The sequence below is a fragment of the Schistocerca cancellata genome, chromosome 1 (genome assembly GCF_023864275.1).
Source record: "Schistocerca cancellata isolate TAMUIC-IGC-003103 chromosome 1, iqSchCanc2.1, whole genome shotgun sequence".
Taxonomy (NCBI): domain Eukaryota; kingdom Metazoa; phylum Arthropoda; class Insecta; order Orthoptera; family Acrididae; genus Schistocerca; species Schistocerca cancellata.
Genome location: NC_064626.1, coordinates 592,281,610 through 592,298,375, shown reverse-complemented (window position 1 = coordinate 592,298,375; position 16,766 = coordinate 592,281,610). Strand labels below are relative to the sequence as shown.

Genomic DNA, 16,766 nt, shown 5'->3' with positions numbered 1-16,766 from the left:
CCGGTTGTTTCCCTATCATTGCAAACACGTTTACTCAAAGCGAGAAAAGTTGTGTGTGCCGAAAATCCATGATTCGCGTAAGATTTTTTTGTATATTTTCATACTGTAACCGTTTGTGTGTCGTTTTTCTGATGAGATGATCGGAAACCAGTCCATATATTGCTAGAAAAGTAAAGAGAACCCTCTAAAAACCACACTCAATGAGATCGGTGTACTAAACAAACGGTTAACGCACCACACGTATTCGAATTGGTCTGTCCTACCTGTTTATCTTATTGCGCGTAAGTCTATATGAGCAGACGATATTGCATTATGTCTTTGGATGTAATAGTGCGCCTCGAGCTTCAATAATATTCAGAATAATTCACATGCGCGGTTGTATAAAAGTAATGACTGAATCTTTCTCCCTGAAAGCAAAAACAAAATAAAAAAAAAAATAAAAAAAATGTGGAAACCTAATTTCACTTCTTCTTTATATGTTAACACCTCTGATTTAGAGGTATTGTTTGAGATCAGCAGAAAAAATACGTACTTTACTAAGGATCCTAAGTAACTGCAAGGTAACAGGGAGAATCGTTTAGTTGCAGTGTGATTTGACGATCTGTACATCGAAAGCTGCATGCGATGGGAAACTTTTCTTCAATAGTTGCAATTATTAGCGATCAAACTTAGCATGTCCATGTAGCGCGGTAATCATTGCCTCAGATTTTTTCTAATTATATTGATTTAGTGATTTAAATTTTGAAAATTTCGCCGCATTACCTTTTTTCAAAGGCAACAATTCGACTTATTTGTATGAACGTACGTCACTAACGTAGATACAGTACCATCCTTATAATGAATTTGTACATTCAGAAGTTACTTTGAATAGAGATTAAAATAAGAAGCTGAACACTCGAGGGTGATGCAAAGCAGCGAAAATCCGGTTGCAGCACATATACTACTGGACTTCAAAAATTGATAATTATAAATGAATCATCTGAAGAACGTAAAACTGTTACCACAGATGATTAAGAGTAAGACTTTTATCCATTGTGGATGTGGAACACTGCGACTGTGGTGTGAAAAGGTTTTCAGAAATTACTGCAACCAGTCGCCTTTTATGTAGATGTATTTTATTTAACCATGACCGGTTTCGAGCTGCCTAGCAACTCATCATCAGATGGTATATACATTTAGTGCTTTTTTGTACCCATTGTGTGGGTGATTGAGTATCTGTGGCTAAAACAGAAACGAGAACAAATAATCGCTACATGTGGTACAGTAACACGAAATATTTACAGAATAATTTATGTTTAACGTATAAGAGCAAATAATCACTACATGTGGTACAGTTACATGAAATATTTACAGTTTAATTTACGTTTTGAGGTGTTACTTACAGATAAATCTTTCTGCAGGTATATATATCTCTTTTAGGACGTATTTTTGAAACCATTGTGTCTTGTTTATCACAATTACACAAGTTAAAACTTTCACTAGATGTATATTACTTTTATGAGGCACTGTTGGAAACATATATCTTGTTTTTCGTAAACATCGCTGAACACACTTAGCCACAGATACGAATACAGGATTTACACATTATAAACAAGCCAAAGATTGCAATATAACTACAGTATCAAAGATTTCAAGTTGACCAGAGGCATTATTAGTCATCGCACACACTGACAAGAGATTTGTCTTTATTACATAGAAAATAAATGTAAATTAGCTTAAACTATTAAAATATTTATTTATAAATTAACTGTGCAATTTTAACAGGTATATTAAACTAATTTTTTTTTTTTTTTTTTTACATAATATTTCAGTTACATTTAAGATTATTGGTATTGAGAGTATTATGACAGCTAATTTCTTGCTCCTTCCATTGGCTGATCTTGGCATATGATGTCAAGGATGAGAGATTAATGGTTAACTTGAAATAATAAGTAATGCTGGTACTTGAAAGGGTGTGGAAAAGGAGTTGGCGGTGGGGGGGGGGGGTGTATAGGAAAAAGGAGAGGGGGGGGGCAATGTCAGCAAATGATAGAACCTTCGTAACAATAAGAACTAACCATGTCAAACAATTGCAATACATCAAATCTGAAATGAGGTTTTATGCGTCAGGATCATCGGCCAAAAAAGGCATTTAATGTCTTTGTGTAGCTCTAGCAGTCACACTGTTTTCTTCTGCTTCCACAGTGTCACAATTGTATATTACCACTACCACATTTCTAAAATCATCACTGCTGCAGTTTTGGACGTTCATTTTTCAAAGTAAGAGAGGCAATAATTTCTTTTGTCTGTCTGCTACTGCGTCTTACAGTGAAAGCATCTTTATTTGTAGTTGTTCATAAGAACTTTAGAATGAATTGAAATTCTGTTTTAGCCAATATTTTAAGCAATATGAGGTTAATGTCTTTCACTGATGACGTATAGAGTTTGTTATATTTCAGTATCAATTAAGTTGGGAGGAGATTAGTTTGATGGAGCATCGTTCTGTGCAGATTTGCAAAATGCAGGAAAAGTCGTACCTTGCAGTCTACATTTCTTCAACGGAATCAGATTTACGTCTTTTAATATAATGCAAATCATTTTGCTGCATTATATTGCATACAAACACGGTCGGCTGTCGCCAAACTCATCTGCTCGCCAACAATGATTTGGAGCCTAACGACAATCCACACAGGTAATCCAATTAATTTCAGTCGACCATCCACAGAAGAAGTAATATTATTCGTACATTGATATTACCATTTTTAATCATGCTTTTCATACTTTGTTCACGTGGTGGTCATTATGAAGCATCCCAATTTCCGAAGAATTAGGCTTCGGAAGGATGCCTTCATTTCAGTCTAGATTGTAAATTATTTTTCGGACACATGACACTGGCTACACCGTACAGGATCACCTAAATTCTTTGTAAATCAATTGTAAAAAGCAAACTTTGTCTTGTCATATTATTATAATCATTCTTTATTCTTTTCATGGAAGCAATGCTTGGAATGCAACAAAAAATTATAAAGCGAATGAATTCAAAAAGACTATAAAAAATAGCCTTGTATAAAATAAAGGAGAAGACTGGATAATTGATTAATAAATGAAAATTCGATGCCTACACTACATTGTAAAATAACATGTAAGGAGGGCTTTGTTCATTTTTTCCCTTGCTTGAGCGTATGGTGTCCCTTTCTCTTCTCAGAAATGTACTCATACATAGTTTACTTCTGCTTCCGTTTGAGAGTAAAAATAGTAGTGCAGCTGTACGTGATGTAGACTCTTCAGCGCATGAAACTGAATCACGAGCTGAAAGCAAAACTATAAGTACTTTGTCAGTCCCACTGCCAGCCAAGTACAAGATCTGAATATCACGTTGCTTCACAGTTTAGCGGAGATAATAAGAAATGAAATGGTTTTTTTTTTTTAAATAATCATCATCTGAAATACGTTGGGAAATGGCGACCTTACATGATGAACTACCAACTTTACTTAATAAAATGTGTGCTAAAAATGAAATGACCACGTTGTGTACAGAAATATGTACTAAGCTTGAAACGTCAATTAAATTCGATGAATTCCCTTTCCAAATAACAAACATAACCACTACCATTTCGAATTTAATTTCGCAGCAGAGTGACATGGCCCACTTGTCCTCATAGCGCTACTACAGACCTAACTGCTTTGAAAGAAGCACATAAGGGCCTATCTAATACTATGAAATAATTGTCAAACAAGCACTTGCAGATTAATGATTCGTTTTGATGACTAAACCTGAAGGTAAAAGGTTCGCTGCAGAACATAAGTTTAAAGTTAAACGACAGTTTTTTTATACAGAGAGAAAACCTCGAGAAAGATTATAATGAGTGTATTTCAAACAGGGTAACACACATTAATGGAAGATTAAATTCAGGTCTACCACGGTATGTACAACAGTGAGTGAAGTGTCGTCATAAGGGAGCACTTCTAGAGAGAACATTAACACTGAGTTAAATCAAATGAAAACAGATAGAAGCACTCACTCGAATTGTTCAGAATCCTGACAGTTCTCTATGGTCTCTGTAGCTTAAAAGACCAGAGGACTTCACTTCGCAGATTTGGGGTATGCAACAAGAAATGATGACGGCCAAATAGAAGGTCACTGGCTTGTCACCTTCTGTTGTTGGGATAGATGAAAGTCAACTAACACAAAGGCAGTTTCAAGTTTTTAAACTAGACAAAAATGTCTACACCAGATTATTTTTATAACGTCTTTTAAGAGTGTACTGCGAAGGTCATAAACTGATAAACAAAGTATTCACTTCATTGCAGACTTCATTCAAGTGGAGGCCGACCTTTTCGGCTAAAGAGACCACAGAGAATTGCCAAGACCATGAACAATTCAAGTGGCCGTTTCTAGGAAGGTATTGGTCTCGGTGTGTTCAGGAAAGTATCAGGAAGGAAATCTTAAACCCAGTGCCTTTCAACAGCAAACAGGATAGCCTCCGCAAGCATTTTGAAAAATACATCAACAAAGCAGGAACTAGGATGAGCCTATATATAAATGGGTCGTTCTCATAATATTAAAGCAAAATTGCCACTTGATTCCAGAGACAAATTGAAGATGGTATGTCCGAAAGAACAGATGCCATCTTCGGACATGTCCGAAAGAACAGATACCATCTTCATATAGTTAAAGCTCACCGGCCATTGACCTTCTTCTTCTGTGCTGGATGCGCACGCATTGTCCGAATTCTTACGAGACTCGGTAAGATTGTCTGCCACGAGTAATGAGTGTAGTGGGCAGGGCCACTACGAATGTAGTGTGTGGTCATTAAGCTGGGAACGTGGGTCTCACGGGGAGCGTGCAAGAGATAAATCCCTGCAGTCGCACTATCCTCTGTGCCCTCGGTGCCTCAGCTAGCCGTCACGGTAGCTCAGCGTGTTCCGTCAGAGAGATAGCTGCATTATGTAATAAAAAAATAGAGTTAATGGATCAACGACGAACTGAAACGGGTGTCTTGCGACATCCGCCCCGAGCAGATGCAACGAACGAAAACGAACTAAATGATATTAAAAAAAAAAAATGGATAGAGCGTGTGCCATGTAAGCAGGAGATCCCGGTTTTGAGTTAATTATCATTTCACCTCTTCACGAGGTGTTTGGTAAGGATTACACAATCAGCAGAGGCAGTGCCGTCGCCAGGCCACTTTGATAGCCTGATCTATCTGCCTGTGAATTTTACCTGAGTTGCAAATTGTAGAGTTGGCATGCTCAAGTAATCCTTACACACTGGAAAAGCTACAGCAGAACAATGATAAATGTATTGGTACTTTCTCTCGGTCAGAGCTCCTACGCATGTCTCACAGTTTTATAAATTAAGCACAGCGGTGCTTCGGCGTCAACGATGGTAATTCCAGTGTCTTCTGTGATCTTCGTTTACAAGGGCTGGTGTTATTGTAAATATTCTTCGGGCCAGTTTGATTTTCCCCACTCTGTACATCTGGTTCATTAAGTCCCATCTCGACTGACTCTCCAAGAGATGCAAGGTTAAGGACAAACGAAATTAATGACGAGCTCCGATCGTCGGTCAATGCACGACAGTGTACGGTACCAATGTGTTTCAAAAAGCGATTTTTTGGGGGGTCATATCTAAGGTCCCATGGATCACAGTAATAAGGGACCATGGGCTTTGCATAGCCCTTGCCCTAGCGACCATCTGTATACCTATCGGAGGAATGGGTTTACTGTATCCATCCTACAGTAAAGGGTCAAAATTAAAATATTACACACTCCATCCAGCCCGGGAAAGTTCCGCAAATCGGTTAATTAAAACTTCCTGGCTGATTAAAACTATGTGGTCCCGAGTTCGAGTCCCGGTCTGACACACATTTTTAATCTGCCAGAAAGTTTCATATCAGCGCACACTCTGCTGCAGAGTGAAACTTTCATTCTGGAATCGATTTATTCTTTAGCATTCGGTGTGGTATAGGATGGACCTTAGGTGGATTATAAAAACACCATTCGTTCATGGCCATTTCCTGAGAAAACTCCGAAAACCATGACTTTTGGGTACCAAATGTACCAACTGTAGGGATAGCCACTTCTGTGGATCATCGCAAGGGTTCTGAGGTCGCCAAACTATTTGTTGAGTTAATATTTTTTACGAGTAAAACTTCATGATGCGCTATTTCTGTATAATGAGCACGTCGCGCTTATAGAAATATGTCCGACGTGATACTGCAGTGACAAAATTTGGCTAGTAAGAGTCTTATGCCTGAAAAGAATTTTTAAAAAACCGGCAAACATTATATAAATTTGGAAATTTAAAACTTATTTCAATCACATTTTTACTTCTTTAAGGTACAGAACAAAGCCGTGGTTTTCAATGAACTGCGATGGATGAGCAATGTGTATAAGAAAAGTAAAGAAACGATTTAGAGTTAACCTGATATTATAAGTATTTACTTAATGATTATATTCGTCAGAGTATATAAATGTTTCAAAGTGCGTAGTTGCCAAAAGTATACTGAACAACAGAATTCGGTGTAGCAAGGCAAAGGAGGAAAAATGCTCGAATTGTAGCACAAAAAGGCGAATATGTTCCTCTTTAAAAGTCTCTCACAGAAAGGTAGTTAAAAATTTGCCTCAATCCTCTTTTCGCCTTCCTCACCAAAAGTTTTGGCGTGCGAACATATTCACGCACTTTTAACATGGAACATGCTAAAACTTTAATTCATTCTGTCTTCATAGTTAGGTCCTCACAGACGGCATCTCTCTCTCACACAGCCACACCTATAGGCCTACATGTCTCTCTCCCACTGTCTCCTCTCTTACTTACACTGTCTCCTTTTGTCTTTCTTTCCCACTGTCTCGGCCTCCACCAGCAAGGTATCCAATTTAATTTTTACCCTACAACCACATGTCAAAATTTCGATCCAAAATGCGCCCTCCGGTGTGGGAGGGTCCAGGTTCAAAATGGTTCAAATGGCTCTGAGCACTATGGGACTTAACATATGAGATCATCAGTCCCCTAGAACTTAGAACTACTTAAACCTAACTAACCTAAGGACCTCACACACATCCATGCCCGAGGCAGGATTCGAACCTGCGACCGTAGTGGTCGCGCGGTTCCAGACTGAAGCGCCTAGAACCGCTCGGCCATACCGGGCGGCAAGGGTCCAGGCCCCCTAACCTCCCCCCCCCCCCCCCCCGCCCCACTCAAGCCCATGTATGGTTTCACTAATCTGTATGTTACGTTTGTATTGTGTCTTCCCTCTTTTGTTCCCACAGCTTCTATCTCCATCCATCTCTCTTTCTCTTTCACAGACACCGTGACTGTCTCCTCTCTCTTTCTTTCCCGTTGGCGCTGTTTCCCTTCTCTCCCACCGTCACTGTCTCTTTGATACTTTCAATCAGCACAAAAAAAACGCGAATGTCTTCGAATTCCAAAATTTTTGGTGAGGAAGGCGGAATGAGGTTGAGACAGCTGGTTCCCCTCTGTCCTGTCAGACAGTGTTAAAGAGGAACGTATTCGTCTGTTTTGTGCTTCTGCAGGAGCATTTCTCCTCTATTTTTATTTTGTTTCTTTTTGCAGCTGGGGGATCTGAAGCGCGAACACTGAGGTTGAAAACAACGTTGATCTCTAAGCATTCGTAGCATTTGATCTCCTAATAATCTTTGAATATACACACATCAAAAAAAGTTTTGCGTTACCTCGGTTCCCAGAACTCCTGAAGATAGACGTTGACTTTGGACAATATATCATAGACACAGTCCATTTTACTCTTCAGAGATGCCACTAAACCCACCCAAATATGTAAAGAACCATGCCTATTAGGCGGGGTGTTCGATAGCCGATCAGTTCCAATCATTCCATCAGGAAGGAGGTACACGGCACTTGTTGTCTGTTGTTCAACCATGCCTACACAGTCAATACCGCGGTTCGATCGCGTCCGCGTTGTTACTTTGTGCCAGGAAGGGCTCTCAACAAGGGAACTGTCAAGGCGTCTCGAAATGAACCAAAGCGATGTTGATCGGTCATGGTGGAGAAGTGGATGACCGCTACCTACGGATTATGGCTCGGACGACCCCTGACATCAACGCCACTATGTTGAATAAGGCTTTTCGTGCAGTCACAGAACGTCGTGTTACGACTCAAACTGTGTGCAGTACTCTGCATGATGCGCAACGTCACTCCCGACGTCCATGGCGAGGTCCATCTTTGCAACCACGTCATCATGTAACGCGGTACAGATGGCCCCAACAACATGCCGAATAGACCGCTCAGGATTAGCACCACGTTCTCTTCACCGATATGTGTCGCATATGCCTTCAGCCAGACAATCGTCGGAGACGTGTTTGGAGGCATCCCGGTCAGGCTGGACGCCTTAGACACACTGTCCAGCGAGTGTAGCAAGGTGGAGGTTCCCTGACGTTTTGGAGTGGCGTTATGTGGGGCCGACGTACGTCGCTGGTGGTCATGGAAGGCGCCGTAACGGCTGTACGATACGTAACGGCTGTACGATACGTGAATGCCATCCTCCGGCCGATAGTGCAACCATATCGGCAGCATATTGATGAGGCATTCATTTTCTTGGACGACAATTCGCGCCCCCATCGTGCACATCTTGTGAATGACTTCCTTCAGGATAACGACACCGCCCGACTAGAGTGGCCAGCATGTTCTCCAGACATGAACCATATCGAACATGCCTGGGACTGGTCGAAAAGAGCTGTTTATGGACGACGTTACCCAACAACCACTGTGAGGGATCTACACAGAATCGCGTTTGAGGAGTGGGATAATCTGGAACAACAGTGCCTTGATGAACTTGTGGATAGAATGCCACGACGAATACAGGCATGCATCAATGCAAGAGGACGTGCTACTGGGTATTAGAGGTACCGGTGTGTACAGCAATCTGGACCACCACCTCTGAAGGTCTAGCTGTATGGTGGTACAACATGCAATGTGTGGTTTCCATGAGCAATGAAAAGGGAGGAAATGACGTTTATGTTGATCTCCTTTTCAATTTTCTGTACAGGTTCCGGAACTCTCGGAACCGAGGTAATGAAAAACTTTTTTTGATGTGTAGATGATAATTCTGTTGGTTCACATTCTTATCAACAGGATCAGGTTTGTTTGGGAATACGAATTTCCGTTCGTATTCATCACATTCCTTGTCAGAGTTTAATAGAAGCATTTTAAATGTTGACTTTCACTTTCCTCTGAGAACGCTGCTTTATTTTCTTACTGCGCAATCTGATTTCACACATTTACAGGTATTTTTTATGTATCAAATATCTAGAACATAATTTCCTGTGTTCCACTGCTTTTCGCACGTTATATCAATTCAGATAAGTAGTATAAAATATTAGCATAAAGGTTACAATCCTATGAAACAACTAATGACGAGAGGGCTCCACATTTATGTTGTACTATGGTCAGCCATAAGAGGCAAAAATCGAAACTTACTTTCTAGATGTGGTCGTGCAGTTAGTATTTTTCTGCATGGTTAATATTGTTAAAATTTTACCTAGAGGACTATTGAGAGAAAAACTGTTGTTAAAAATGATTTATTAAAGTATCATGACAACATTTGAAAGATATTACAAAGAAGAGAAGAGAGATATGGCGATTATCAAATCGGCAGTTAATCTGTTTTAAGACAGATGCAATAAATGCGCCACACATTATATATAGACTGCCAGCACCACGCAGTTTCACATTTATTGAAAACGCAAAATGTCATAACGGAACGGAAACGGCACAGAATCCATTTTCGGAAAGTGATACTGCACACACTAACATGACTCATGTCACTCCACTCTCTTCAAGTACGCGGTTAAAAATACACGTTCTTTGTCAAATAAGTATTTCTGAAGCAATGATCAAACATTAATACAATTTTATTCAAACACACTGGTGAGCCAGTACTTTATCACCATCTGCTAAATATCGTGTACGCCCCCCTTCTCTGCAGTGCAATACGAGTCATACAAATCCTTAATACGTTTCTGGAGGTATGTACAGCAGACGTCTACCCATAGACCACGCAGTTCCCGTGAATTACTGGTCCTTGGTTTCCGAGCGCAGAGTTGGCACGCGATAGCTGTGTTCCACCGGGTTCAGATCAGGCGAAACTGATGATCCAGAGATTAACGTGCGTTCACTCACGTGCTCCTCAAGCCTCTGAACAACGAGTCTGGCCTAATGAAGAGGCGAGTTATTCTATTCCATGCTGCCACGGTCGTCGGGGAAGCGTGAATGGATGCAGGTGGTTCAAAAATGGTTCAAATGGCTCTGAGCACTATGGGACTTAACATCTGTGGTCATCAGTCCCCTAGAACTTAGAACTACTTAAACCTAACTAACCTAAGGACATCACACACATCCATGCCCGAGGCAGGATTCGAACCTGCGACCGTAGCAGTCGTGCGGTTCCGGACTGGATGCAGGTGGTCCGTCAATAATGTTCACGTAGTCCACAGCTTCGATGGTGTCTTCTACATTACTAACTATTAAAATTGCTACACCAAGAAGAAATGCACATGATAAACGGGTATTCATCGCACAAATATATTATACTAGAACTGACATGTGATTACATTTTCACGCAGTTTGGGTGCATAGAGCCTGAGAAATCAGTACCCAGAACAACCACCTTCGGCCGTAATAACGGCCTTGTTACTTCTCGGCATTGATTCAAACAGAGCTTCGATGGCGTTTACAGGTACAGCTGCCAATGCAGCTTCAACACGATACCACAGTTCATCTAAAAAATGCCCAGAAAAATGAAACAAAGAATAGTACTTCTGATGCAATAAATAAAATTATTCCTCATCGTAATCCAATTGCCAGTTGCTCGACCACCATTGATCAGACGTTTTCAATTGGTGAGTGATCTGGAGAATGTGCTGGCCAGGGCAGCAGTCGAACATTTTCTGTATCCAGAAAGGCCCGTACAGTACCTGCAACATGCGGTCGTGCATTATCCTGCTGAAATGTAGGGTTTCGCAGGGATCGAATAAAGGGTAGAGCCACGGGTCGTAACACATCTGAATTATAACGCCCAATGTTCAAAGTGCCGTCAGTGCGAACAAAAGGTGACCGAGACGTGTAACCAATGGCACCCCATATCATCACGCCGGGTGATACGCCAGTATAGGATGATGAATACATGCTTCCAATGTGCGTTCACCGCGATGTCGCCATACACGGATGCGACCATCATGATGCTGTAACAGAACCTGTATTCATCCGAAAAAATGACGTTTCCCATTCGTGCACCCAGGTTCGTCGTTGACTACACCATCGCAGGCGCTCCTGTCTGTGATGCAGCGTCAAGGGTAACCGCAGCCATGGTCTCCGAGCTCATAGTCCATGCTACTGCAAACGTCGTCGAACTGTTCGTGCAGATGGTTGTTGTCTTGCAAACGTCCCCATCTGTTGACTCAGGCATCGAGACGTGGCTGCACGATCCGTTACAGCCATGCGAATAAGATGCCTGTCATCTCGACTGTTAGTGTGATACAAGGCCGTTGGGATCCAGTACGGCGTTCCGTATTACCCTCCTGAACCCACCGATTCCATATTCTGCCAACAGTCATTGGATCTCGACCAACGCGAGCAGCAATGTCGCGATACGATAATCCGCAATCGCGATAGGCTACAATCCGCCCTTTATCAAAGTCGGAAACGCGATGGCACGCATTTCTCCTCCTTACATGAGGCATCACAACAACGTTTCGCCAAGCAACGCCGGTCAACTGCTCTTTGTGTATGAGAAATCGGTTGGTAACTTTCCTCATATCAGCACGTTGTTAAGTGTCGCGACCGGCGCCAAACTTGTGTGAATGCTCTGAAAAGCTAATCATTTGCATATCACAGCATCTTCATCCTGTCGGTTAAATTTCGCGTCTGTAGCACGTCATCTTCGTGGTGCAGCAATTTTAATGGCCAGTAGTGTATTAGTTCCACAGGTCCCACGGATGCACATGTAAATGTCAACCAGAGGGTAATACTGCCCCACGTACCTGAGTCCTCCGCGCGGTGCATTTTCCGAGCAGCAGTTCGCTAGTATGACGGCGTATGCGGACACGACCATCGATGTGTTGAAACAAGTAGGGTGATTCAGCCGCCCAGCCGAAACATTTCCATTGATCCACAATCCAGCCTCGTTGGGTCAACATGGAAAGAGCTAGAGGTCGTCTGCTCTGAAGTCCCATGTTCAACTACGTGCGCTGAACGTGTGCTTCCATTATCGTTGTACTCTGCGTCAGATCTGCCACAGAACACCGGCAGTTCTGTTTACAGGGCAGGTAGACTACTGACCTCTACTTTCTATAATTTTGTCTGGATCTCCAATACATTATTTGTAACAATGTTTGAAGAAGGAGACATAGCTGATGGTCCTGCAGCTGTACTAAACGTGCGAGATGTATTCGCAATTACAGAATGTTTCTGATATTAGCTGCATTATGAATGCGGATATTACCTATCGGTGACACATGAAAATTTGTCCCGAAGTAGGACTCAAACCCTTGCTAGTCGCGAGTGGTCGCCTTAACAACCTCGGCTATCCAAGTACGCTTCCAGATTCTCTTGACTCTGAGATATTGTTATTGCGAGTAGCAGCGAGTGAACAGTTGTCGAGAGTAGTCGTAAGTGGTCGGACGCACCCTGCGGTGGAGAGAAGCCGCGCGACATGGATCGCAGCCTGCCGTGGTCGTTCTTATGGCGCCGTAGGAGAATGGTATTAATTGAAGTTTTTTTTGTAATTTGCCTTTTTGCTGAACGTAGTTGTTGCTTGCTTGCGCTCTGGAGGGATTTTGTCAGATTTACGTCTGCGTACATTGTGGGTAATGCAGGGTGAGTCACCTAACATTACCACCAGAAACACCTCCAAAACCACAACAAACACGTAATAACCAATTCCGCAGATCGAAAGTGAGGAGAGGGGTTGGTGTAACTGGTTAATACAAACCATAGAGAAATGCACTGAAGTATGATTTTCAACACATACTTATGTTTTGTTAAGTGGAAACCTGTTATCAGTTTTGGCACAACTGAAAATAGAAACAAATACTTAATCAATGCCATTTCTTACTTTGTAAAATATTAATTACATCCAGAGTAATTTGTAACTTAAAGTTGACGCTTCAGTAACTCCTCAGCAGTTCAGTCGTGCGTGTCGGAAAGAACCGAATTAATTTGGGATACAAAAACAACAGTGATGTAACGTAGGTACATAAGAGACTTGAACAGTACGTTAAGTCCAGTGATGTAACGTAGGTACAGAAGAGACTTGAACAGCCCCTTAAGTCCAGTGATGTAACGTAGGTATAGAAGAGACTTGAACAGCAAGTTAAGTCCACGTGCTAACATTTTTATTATGTTGATTGGCGACTCCATGTTGTCTTGTGCACTCCGACCAGATAACAGGTATACTTGAAAAAAGAGACAGCATTGGTCGTATATTTTTTTTACTATCGCAAAATCGATTTTCTGTCACTGAGTGACCATCTTCAGTGCTATATTGTATAACTTAAATTAGGATGCACTGTTGTCACTAAGCTTACGGCAATCACAGTCTATGTGATTGCCGTAAGCTTAGTGACAACAGTGCATTCTAATTTAAGTTATACAATATAGCACTGAAGATGGTCACTCAGTGACAGAAAATCGATTTTGCGATAGTAAAAAATATACGACCAATGCTGTCTCTTTTTTCAAGTATATTTTTATTATGCTTTTTATCTGAAGAATACTGTACGGGACTGTTTTTGTTAGAAGAAAATGTACATTAACATGAGAATGCTGTTAAACTTACAAATTTGTTTTTTGTTTTCAATTACAGACTGTAAAAGAGTGTGTACGACGTTTCAGGCCAATAAATGTTCAAAGTGGTGCCCATCATTTGCAGCACACATTTGCAATCTACCGCGTAATGGATGTCTTACACGACGCAGTACATCTGGTGCATTGTTGCCACAGGCTGCCTCAATACGATGTTTCACATCCTCTCGAGTTGTAGCCACACCATGGTAGACGTTCTCCTTTAACGTACTCCACAGAAATAAGTCTAAACGTGTAAGATCAGGAGAACAGGCTGGCCAATTTAAGCGTGCGCTACGTCCTATGAAACGCCCGTCGAACATTCTGTCAAGGGTCAGTTGGTGTTCGTAGCAGAGTGTGCAGGAGCACCATCACGTTGATACTACGTACGTCTACGCGTTTCCAGCGGAACATTTTGTAGCAATGTTGGAAGATTATTTTGTAGAAACTCGATATATTTTGCAGTTGTCTGGGAGCCTTCAATGAAGTAAGGACCAATGAAATGATCGCTCGCCACACTATACACTTACATACCACGGTCCCTGTCGCTCTACCTGTCGAAGCCAGCGTGGATTGTCCACGGACCAGTAATGCATGTTTCGTAAATTCACTGCACCGTGGTTTGTGAAACCTGCTTCATCGGTAAACAGGTAGAACTGCAACGCATTCCCTGTTAATGCCCACTGACAGAAATTCACTCGATTATTAAAGTCATCTCCATGTAATTGCTGGTGCAGCGACACATGATACGGGTGAAATTTGTGACGATGAAGTATCCGCATTACGCTACTTTGACTCACTGCACTGCCTCTAGCGATGTCACGTGAACTCATGTGTGGGTTCAAGGCAACAGCAGCTAACACACCAGCTGCACCTGCTTCTCCTGTGGTGGGTTTGTTACGGACCCGTTTGCGTGTTACGACCATACCTGTTGCATACATTTGTTTGTAGATGTTTTCAAATGTGCGGCGCGTTGGATGATCTCTGTCCGGGTACCTTTCCGCATACAACCTGCAGCATGTAGCTGCATTTCGCCTAGATTCACCATAGATGAGTGTCATCTCTGCCTTTTCAGAGTTAGAATAAATCATTTTCACAGTGCTTACAACACTATACTCTCTGCTGTACTTGCGACCTGCTCACGTTCCTGCTGTGCGTACTTGTCTTCAGTGCATTATCGCAGTGTCCGGTGACATGCTGTACTGCTGTTTTTCTGAGTACAAGGACCAATTCAGCCGGCGCTACATGCAGATACGGAGACAGCCAAACTCGTAAACATCGCAGTCCTCGTAAACATACGCCTACGTATCTTGTTTGTTACAACACGCTACTGAACATCTGATGTTTCAAACGTCGACTTTACGTTACAAATTACTCTGGATGTGCTTGACATTTTGCAATGTAACGAACGGCATCGATTAAGTACTTGTTTCTATATTCAGTTGTGCTAAAAATAATAACAGGTTTCCATTTAAAAAACATAAGTATGTGTCGAAAATCAGACTTCCGTGCATTTATCAGTGGTTTGTATTAACCAATTATCACAGGCCCCCTCCTTGCTTTCGGTCTGCGGAATTGCTTTTCCGTGTTTGTCGTCGTTTGGGAGCTGTTTCCAGTGTTAATGTTAAGTGACTCACCCTGTATTTATATCTTTGTTGTGTTATTGAGTACAGACATTGTGGAATAATAAAGGTCGATGTAAATTGTCAGTGTTTAAGTAACCTATTTTGCGAATATAGTAAATTGAAGCCCTTATTGGTTTCTTTCGTTTTTTTACACTGTTTTTGACCAAACCCCTCCTGGTCATTCAATTTCTATAACAAAAATGTGGCAGTAGTTGTTGCAATTATTATGACCATGTATTGCACTCTGGATGGATCGTAGGATTGCTTTTGAATTATTTTTAGCATGTTGCTGATCACGCAGTTGCAGCGGCAAGACGAGATAAGTTGTCTGCTGAGTACAGGAGCATTGCAGAGTAGTTGTTAGGAATTGTTAAAGAATATTTTAAAACTCGCCGTCAGATGCTTGAGAACTGATTTCTTTTCGATTTATAGGAAGGGTAAATAATTTATGTTTCTTACTGTTCTCATCCAGAATTCTATTATTGCCAGCGATGCAACGTAACATATTACCGTACGTCTTTCAGCAGAACAAATGACAATTAAAAATAAATTCCATAGTTATCTTTATGCGCCGTAACTGTTCTTTGTACATTTTGACAAGGTTTTCACATCTTTGGAAATACCATTTTCGACTATGTTACACTGATCTATAAATGGATCTTGGCCCGAAAATAGTCACCGAATGAATGAAAGAAGTAAAATTTGCAACTTCGGACTGGTTTTTCGTTGTACTGATTAACAGAAGTTGCTAACCCACAGCTTCTCCAGGACGCAAGAAGTTAGTAAATAATAATTATTTTCGACAATGTCAGAAGAACCAGGCATAGGTGACGATCTTGCAGCTTTACTCCATTTATGAAATTTATTCGTCAGTCCTGGAAGCAAGCTAAGGTAGGTGAAGCGGTTAAGGCGACTGCTCGCGACAATCCGGTAATCTGTTTTCGAGTCCTGGTCCAGCACAAATTTACATGTTTTACCAATACGTAAATCTTCATACATAGTGCAGCTAATATCAGAAATATTCCTCAATTGCGAATTATTTCATAGATTTAGTAAAGCTGCACGTATGTCTGGTTCTTCAGACATTGTTAAAAATAAGTACTACAAGCCTCGACGGGCAATAATACCAACGTTGAATACATTTGTCTCCCCAAAAGCCTGCGGTGGGAATCCAAGTAAAGTTGTAAGCGATGGTGTCGTAGGCAGTAACGGAAGCGAAATTATTAAGGAAACCCCTCGCTACTAGCGGGTATTCCGGATTCCAGCGAGCAGTGCGTGGCTCGCGCTCGTGCCATCTCTTATTTTACATCCTTTTTTTCGTATTGCCACCTCGTTATCTTAGT

General features: G+C 41.5%; 1 protein-coding gene across 1 annotated transcript in view; it reads left to right on the top strand.

Annotated features, from left to right (window-relative positions):
- The window catches only part of LOC126181958 (uncharacterized), a 104,227-nt gene that overhangs the window by 35,972 nt on the left and 51,489 nt on the right, over positions 1-16,766 (top strand). The gene's annotated exons all lie outside the window — the stretch shown is intronic.